We start from the raw sequence: 8756 nt of genomic DNA on the forward strand, positions 1-8756 counted from the left end.
GTCTATAATACTGAGTGACCTCTCACAGAAACAAAGATCCGAGTATCACATGTTCTCACTCATATAATGGACCTTGAGCATCCAATGTAATACTATAAGAAAATGACTGATGGTACTGGGAAACTATGGGGGGGAGAGGGATGGGATTAACAGTAGCAAATATCTGTCTGGGGAAGGGGAAACACCTCTTATCAACAAGGTGCCTGAATGAAACGTAATTGTACACCTAACTATTAACTGTACTCCACAAAACCATAATAAAAAATATTGATTTTAAAAAAATAAATAAAAATAAATAAAATAGCACTGTAGTTTACAGTTTATCTATTTTTGCTTTTCTAACAATGATAACAGTCTAGATGTGTTTAATATTAATACAGTCAAATATAGTAATAATTTTTTATTTATAAGATTTTTAAGCAGTTTTAAAAATGTAATACTGTTTATTTAACTTCGAAAACATTTCAGTTTTCTAAACATACAAAAAAACCCAAGAACATTGCAAATTGTATTTAAATACAGAAGAATCTTGAACTTTCATTGATGCAGTGGCTCTTTGCTGTCCTGACAATGAAGAGTTCTACAATTTGTTTAAAAACAAACAGTTTAAAAACTACTGCACAGACCTAAATGTAAAATATCAAACTGTAAGAACCTTAGAAAATGCAGGAGACGCTCTTATGAATGTTGGAACTGGCAACCAATTCCTGATCAAAACCTGAAGTACAGGCCATAAGAGATAAGATAGACAAGTGGAACCTCATTAAACTGACAAGTCAAAGAAACCATCAAGAGAGCAGGGAGACAGCCCACAGACTGGGAAAAAATATTTACCAACTCCACATCTGACAAATGCCTAACATCAAGGATCTACAAGGAACACAAATGTGCTGAAAAGAAAAAAACAAACAGCCCCATTACAAAGTGGGCAAAAGATATGAATAGACACTTCTCAAAGAAGACATACGAGCAGCCAATAGATACATGAAAAAATGTTCAGCCTTACTAGTCATCAAGGAGATGCAAATTAAAACTACACTGAGATACCACCTAACTCCAGTCAGAATGGCCATCAACAATAACTAAAAAAATAACAGATGCTGGAGAGAATGCAGCAAAAAGGGAACATTTCTACACTGTTGGTGGCAGTATAAACTAGTACAGTCTCTGTGGAAATCAGTGTGGCAATTCCTAAAAGTTCTAAAAATTGACCTTCCATATGACCCCACAATTCCCCTACTGGGAATATTCCCAGAAGAACTCAAGTCACTCTATGAAAAAGATACCTGCACACGTATGTTTGTCACAGTATTCTTCACAATACCAAGAACATGGAACCAACTGTGCTACCCATCAAAAGAGGACTGGATAAAAAAAATGTGGTACACATACACAATGGAATATTACACAGCCATAAAGAAGAACAAAGCTGGGCTCGGTGGCTCAGCCTGTAATCCCGTGCTTTGGGAGGCTGAGGTGAGTGGACTGCCTGAGCCCACGGGTTCAAGACCTGCCTGGGCAACTTGGCGAGACCTCATCTCTACAATAAATCAAAAAATTAGCCGGGCATGGTAGCATGCACCTGTAGTTCCAGCTACTTGGAAGGCTGAGGTGGAAGGATCACCAGAGCCCAGCAGGTCGAAACTGCAGTGGCCAGAAGCAGCCACTGCACTCCAGTCTGGGTGACAGAGTGAGACTCCAATTCAAACAAAACAAAACAAAACAAAACAAAAAAACAAAATCATGAACTTCACAGCAACCTGGATGGAATTAGAGCTTATATTACTGAGTGATCTCTCACAGAAACAAAGAGCTGAGTATCACATGTTCTCACTCATAAGTGGTCCTTGAACAACTTCTGTATTACTATAAGAAAAGGATTGAAAGTAGCGGGAAACTGCAGGGGGGTTGGAAGATTGGGGAAGTGGAATTGATGGTAGTCGATAACTGCCTGGGGAAGGGGGGGGGGAACACCTCATCAACAAGAGTACCTGCACAATGAATATTTGTATACCTAACCCTGAATTGTACCCCATAATTTTAAAATAAAAATTAAAACAGGAAAAAAAATTAAAAATTAAAAAAAACTGCACTTAATTTAAAAAAAGAAAAAAAGAAAAAAACCTAAAGTCTTCTCATGTCAATCGATCCCTTTTTTGTCCACAGCTAAGAATGGCAGCAGAATGCTATGTTATTATATACAAAACAAGACAATCTGGAGCTACATGGATGCTCACCACAGTGTCCACAGGTCCAGCCTCACAGTGCATGCCCTGTGCTAGAGCCCCTCCAAAGGCATCTTTCCCACAGTCTTGACACCAACAGGAACATCAAGAGTTTGTCTCAGTTGTTTTGTTGTTTTTACAAACTATGGGTATGTACAGCTAAGAATGCAGGATTTCTAGCCAATAGCCATACAGTTAACAACATTGTTAGAATTGTCCTGATTCTCCCTTGACTTTTTCCACCTTATAAATTAAAAAAAAATCAGAACATCTTTAAATGCCTCGTCATACCAACAGTAAAGTGCACAGAGTGAGGAGAACATGGGACATGAGACTGCTTTTTTTTTTTTTTAGAGATGTGGGGTGCAATTCAGAATTAGGTATACTAGTGGTCATTGTACAGGTTTGGGCCTTCCGTTGGTACAATTCAGGATTAGGGATACTAGTGGACATCATACATGTAAAGTTTGGGCCTTCCGTTGGTCCTCACTTTGCCTGGTTTGAGATCAGGTACCCTCCTTGATGTTGTGTCCTCCCCCAATCCTGACAGTATCTCACTACTGCCAATCCCTTTCTGATAGTATTATAGTAAATGTTCAGGGTCTATTTATGAGTGAGAACATGTGGTACTCTATACTTTGTTTTTGTAATAGATCACCTAGTATAATCAACTCTAAATCCATCCAAGTTGCTGCAAAGTCCATGTGTTTGTCCTTCTTTATACCTGCATAATATGCCGTTGTGTATATGTATCACCTTTTAAAAATTCATTCCAGTTTCAATGGGCAGCACAATTGGTTCCATGTTTTTGCTATTGTGAATAGTGCTGCAATAATCGTTTGTGTATAGGTATCTTTTTTGGAGAATGATTTGAGTTCCTCTAGGTATATTCCCAATAGGGGGATTGCTGGGCCATATGGAAGGTCAATTTCTAGTTCTTTGGAAAACTGCCACACTGTTTTCCAAAGAGATTGTACTAGTTTGCATTGCCACCAGCAGTGTAGAAACATTCTTTTTTCTCCACATTATCTCCAGTATCTGTTGTTGTTTACTTTATTAACGATGGTCATTCTTATGTGTAGTATCTCAATGTGGTTTTGATTTGCATTTCTCTAATGAAAAGTGAGGCTGAGCACTTCATTATGTGTCTGTTGGCTGCCTGTATATCTTCTTTTGAGAAGTGTCTATTCTTGTCTTTTGCCCACTTTTTAATGGGGCTGTTTGTTTTTTTCCTTTTGTCATGTTTGAGTTCCTTGTAGATACTGGTTGTTATGCCTTTGTCAGATATACAATTGGCCAATATTTTTTCCCATTCTGTGTGCTATCTCTCCACTCTCTGGATGGTTTATTTTGCTTTGCAGAAGCTTTTCAATTTGATGAGGTCCCATTTGTCTATCTTGTCTCTTATGACATGGGCACTTGGGGTTTTAATCAGAAATTGGTTGCTGGTTCTAATTTCCATAAGGATGTCTCCTATATTTTCTAAGGTTCTTATAGTTTGAGGTTTTATGTTTAGGTCATTGATCCATTTAGAGTTGATTTTTGTGTATGGTAATATATAGAGGTCTTGTTTCAATCTTCTTCATGTGGACTGCCAGTTTTCTCAGCAGCATTTACTGAATAGGTTCTCCTCTCCCCAGTGGTTGTTAGTGTAGGCTTTGTCAAAGATGAGTTGGTTGAGAAATTGGGGTTTTCCTTCCATAATCTCTATTCTGTTCCATTAGTCCATATGCCTGTTCTTGTACCAGTACCAGACTGTTTTGATTATTGTAACTTTATATTAAAGTTTAAGGTCTGGAAGTGTGATACCTCGTGCTTTGGCTAAGGATTGTTTTGGCTATTTGTGGTTGCTTATGTTTCCATATGAATTTCTGTATTGCCATTTCCAGGTATGAGAAGAATGATGTTGGTAATTTAATAGGTATTGCATTGAATCTGTAGATTGCCTTTGATAGGATGAACATCTGAACTGTTGATTCTTCTAATCCATGAGCATGAAATATTTTTCCAATTGTTTGTATCTTTTTGGATTTCTTTGAGCATTATTTTATAGTTTTCATAGTAAATGTCTTTCACTTCCCTGGTTAGGTAGATGCCAAGGTATTTCATTTTTATTGTGGCTATTGTGAATGGGATTGTGCTTTTTATTTGGTTCTCTGACTTGTTGTTGGTGTTTATTAATGCTACTGTCTTTTGTACATTGATTTTGTACCCCAAGACTTTGCCAAAGTCCTTTATCAGTGCATAGGTTTTTGACAGATTTTCTTGGATTTTTGAGGTGTAAGATCTTATCAGCAGGAAAGAGAAATAACATCACTTCCTCTTTTTCTATTTGGATATCCTTGATTTCCTTCTCTTGTCTAATTGCTCTATCTAGGACTTTTAACACAATGTTGAACAAGAGGGGTAAGAGTGGGCAGCCTTGTCTTGTTCTGATTTTTAGGGGAAATGTTTCCAGTTTCTATCCATTTTGCAATATGTTGGCTGTGGGTTTATTGTAGATGGTGCTTACTATTTTGAGGAATGTTCCTTCTATACCTAGGTGCTTGAGGGTTTCTATCAAGAAGGATGCTGTATTTTATAAAAAAAATTTCTGTACCTAATCATGTAATCATGTGGTTCATGTTTTTACAACAGTTGATGTATTTAATTACATTTATGGTCTTGTGGATGCTGAACCAGCCCTGCATCCATGGGGATGAAGCCTACTTGGTCATGGTGGTTGATTTTTGAGATGTGTTGTTGGATCCAATTTGTTAGAATCCTGTTGAGAATTTTTGTATCTGTGTTCATTAGGGATATTGACCTATAGTTCTCTTTCTCTCTCTCTCTCTCTCTCTCTCTCTCTCTCTCTCTCTCTCTCTCTCTCTCTCTTTTGTATCTTTACTCTGTTTGGGTATCAGTGTGATGTTAGCATCATAAAATGATTTGGGGAGAATTCAGTCTTTTCCAGTTGCCTGGAATACTTTCAATAGGATTGGCATCAGCTCCTCCTAGTATGTTTTTGTAGAATTCTGCTGGAAAGTTGTCTGGTCCAGGGCTTTTCTTGTGTTGTTGGTAGTTTTCTTAAGATGGAGTCATTTTCCTGAGTTGTTATTGGTTTATTTAGTGTCTCAATGTCTTCTTGTTTCAACCTTGGGAGGTTGTGTGATGTCAGAAAGTCTTCCAATTCATTTAGGTTATCAAGTTTGTTTTCATACTGGCGTGCATAGTATTCTCTAATAATCTTTTTTATTTCTTTGAGGTCAGTTGTGATTTAATCTTTTGCATTTCTGATTGTGTTTATTTGGGCTTTTTTTCTCTTTTTTCTTGGTCATCCTGGTTAGGGGTCCACCAATATTGTTAATTTTTTCAAAGAACCAGCTTTTTGTTTTGCTGAAGTCACCAATGAATGGCCCCACGATACAAAAGGGCTTAGGGAATGGATGGAAAGAGTGAATAAGACTCAAGAAAGACAAGATGCAATGCTGAAAGAACTTGCAACAGAGATTTTGGCCATAAAATATTTCATCCAGGAAGTAAATGACAAGATGGCAAGCATGGAAAGCAGAATTAATCAAACAGAAGAAAGAGTTTCAGAACTTGAAGACCAAAACATGGAATTAACCTGATCTGTAAAAAACATAGAAAGAAAACTCAGAAAGAAACAGCAAAGCCTCCAAGAGATGTGTAATTTATATCAAGACCCAGAACCTATGCCTGACTGTTATCCCAGAAGAAGAGAGGGTGATAGAGAATAGCTTAGAGCAAGTATTCCAGGAGATTATCCAAGAAAACTTGCCGCATCTCACCAAAGATGTGACAAACAGAAGACATATGGAGAACTTCCACAAGATATCAAATGAGAATACCAGCCCCTAGACACATAGAAATTTGCCTACACAAGGTAGGCACAAAAGAAAAAATTCTAAAGGCAGCAAGAGAGAAAGATCAGCTAACCTACCAAGGAAAACCAATTGGAATAGCAGCAGACCTAATGACAGAAACACTACAAGCTAGAAGGAACTGAAGTCCAATATACAAAGTCCTCCTCTGATGTCTTATTTTTTCACGCATTTTTCTCTCTGCTACTCTGGGAATTACCTGTGTTCTTTTGTTAATTTTTCCTCCTTTGTGACAGATCTCTTTCTTTTCTCTTTAGTTCCATTATTCAATGGCAGTGGGAGAGGTTTTCACTTCTGATGTTTGCTCAGCCCTCTATTTTCCCCTGATCAGGGCTTTTAATTTGTTCTATTTTGAAACAGGGCTGTGAGTGGGAAGTTGTGTGGTCTCTTATAGTTTTGAGAGTTGAATAAGGCAGAAGATGGGGAGCTAAGATTCAGACACTACTTGCAAGTCACAATGTTCACTGATTGTGGTATGGATTCCCTGAGACCCACGCCCCACCACCACTCTATATGACAATGCAATGAGTACATGTGTGTACCCCCTGAGTCCAAGATACAGTAGCAGCAATGAGGAAAACAGAGAAAAGTAGAATGAAATAAGACAGACAAAAATTAAAAAAAAAAAGACAAAAAAAATTAAAAAATAAAACAAAGTACAGAATAACAAGAGCAGACCAAAGCAAAAGGAATTAAACACACACACACACCCCACAACAAACTGGAATAACAACAAAGCAAAACAAAACAGAAAAGAACAAAAAACAGGAAAACCAAGTGCACACACACATACCCAACCCAAAATGAAAGAAGAAGAAAAAGAGAAAAAAAAGAAAAGAAAAGAAAAAAAGGAATTCATAGTGAACCTGCACACATGTATTCACACACACATTAAACTAAAATAAGAGAAGAACAAAAAGGTGAAAACAAGCAAACAAAAACTCAAAGAACACTCAATCCTTCATGTGCACACATAAACAGACAACAAAAAATGAAAGAAGAACGATTTAAAAAATGAAGGAAAAAAGGTGTGGAGGGATGCAGATGGAACAAACCCTCACATACACATTTATCCACAAAGCAAAATATTAAAAAATTAAAAAGCTCCCCATCCTCCACCTTATTCAACTCTCAAAACTATAAGAGACCACAAAGCTTCCCACTCACACAGCACTGTTTCAAAATAGAACAAATTAAGAGCCCTGATCAGGGGAAAATAGAGGGCTAAACAAATATCAGAAGTGAAAATCTCTCTCACTGCCATTGAATAATGGAACTAAAGAGAAAAGAAAGAGATCTGCCACACATGAGGAAAAATTAACAAAAATCTGCCATCTTGTGACAGGTTCTGTAATTTTTCCTCTCAGCTGTCCCTCTGCTGTCTCTTGCTGAGCTTTGACTTCATTCACAATCTCTCCAGTGTGTGGCCCAGGGAAAGAGAAAGGGGCAGGGAGGGGGGAGTGGATAGGGCAGGGATTCAGTCCTCTCTTCCCACTACTGTATGATCAGGGGTAGCCCCTCCCTCTGGTGAGGATGTGTGGGACTGTCTCTATTCCAGGTACTGTCAGGGGGGTGCCCCAACGAGGCTTATCCTGGAGTGGAGTCCTCTTATTGTAGCTAACATCCAGGGTCCACCTGAGTTTGTCCCTCTCAGTCATGCCCCAGCTGTGTGGGTCTGATGTTTTGAGGATTGCTGGGGAGAAGGGAGATGAGTAAGCCCCAGACTCACCACTGATCTCTTTGGAGGTCTTCCTCATCCTTTTCTGGTCACATCCTATGTCCCAGGGCTGAATCAGGGTAGGGATTATGGCACCTGAGACTTAGCACTTGTTCTGTCCCTCTGGAGTTTGTGCTTTCAAGATACTCCCTCTGGGTCACAATCAACTCCCGAGTAGTCAATCTGCAGTCACAGAGATTGGGTTGTGTGTGTCTGTCACTTGATGGTGAACAAGTTGGAGCACTTTCCTGCCCAGTTTTCAAGATGGTGGCAGGGTGCCTCTTTCATCTTCTCCAGTGGGACTCTGCCTCTGGGCTACTTCACTGTGCTCCCTTTGCAGCCTTTACTGCCAGTGTCCAGTCAGGTGCTGCAGTGATGGAGCAGAACCAGGAGCAGGCAGTCTCTCCTGGGAGCTTCTTCCTGAGAAGGACTTTGTTGATTTTTAAAAAGTGATGCTCAACTTCTGCACCCCAGGAAGCACTGGTAACCAAGCAGAACAGTTGCTTCACCAGGAGAGCCCTGGTCACTTGCTCCCGAGTCCCTACTCTGTCAGCCACTCCCATGCCCACTCACTCACCTATGCAAAATTTTCCATATGCTCACTCACTTACACTGGGATTTGTCTAGTCTGACTGGTTCTGCTACTATCTTCCCAAGAATCCCGAAGTGCCTTGTCATTTTTTAAATGTTTGGAAATATGTTCAACTTTGATACAGTTTCAGCGTGCTCCATAGACCCATGGAGCACATAGACCCACTTTGTATAAATCACTGACAATTTCTAGAGCACTTTGAGAGACCACAATATGATTATGATCAAATTTGGTAATTAAGCCTAATGAGGGCCACAGACATTTCTCTAATAAGAGACAAATCAATTCCAGTACTCTCCTACTCTAAGGTACTCACAAAGAGACAGATAAACAGTTTT

This window comes from Carlito syrichta, unplaced genomic scaffold (assembly GCF_000164805.1).
Source record: "Carlito syrichta isolate Samal-C Ts95f unplaced genomic scaffold, Tarsius_syrichta-2.0.1 Scaffold311699, whole genome shotgun sequence".
Lineage (NCBI taxonomy): Eukaryota > Metazoa > Chordata > Mammalia > Primates > Tarsiidae > Carlito > Carlito syrichta.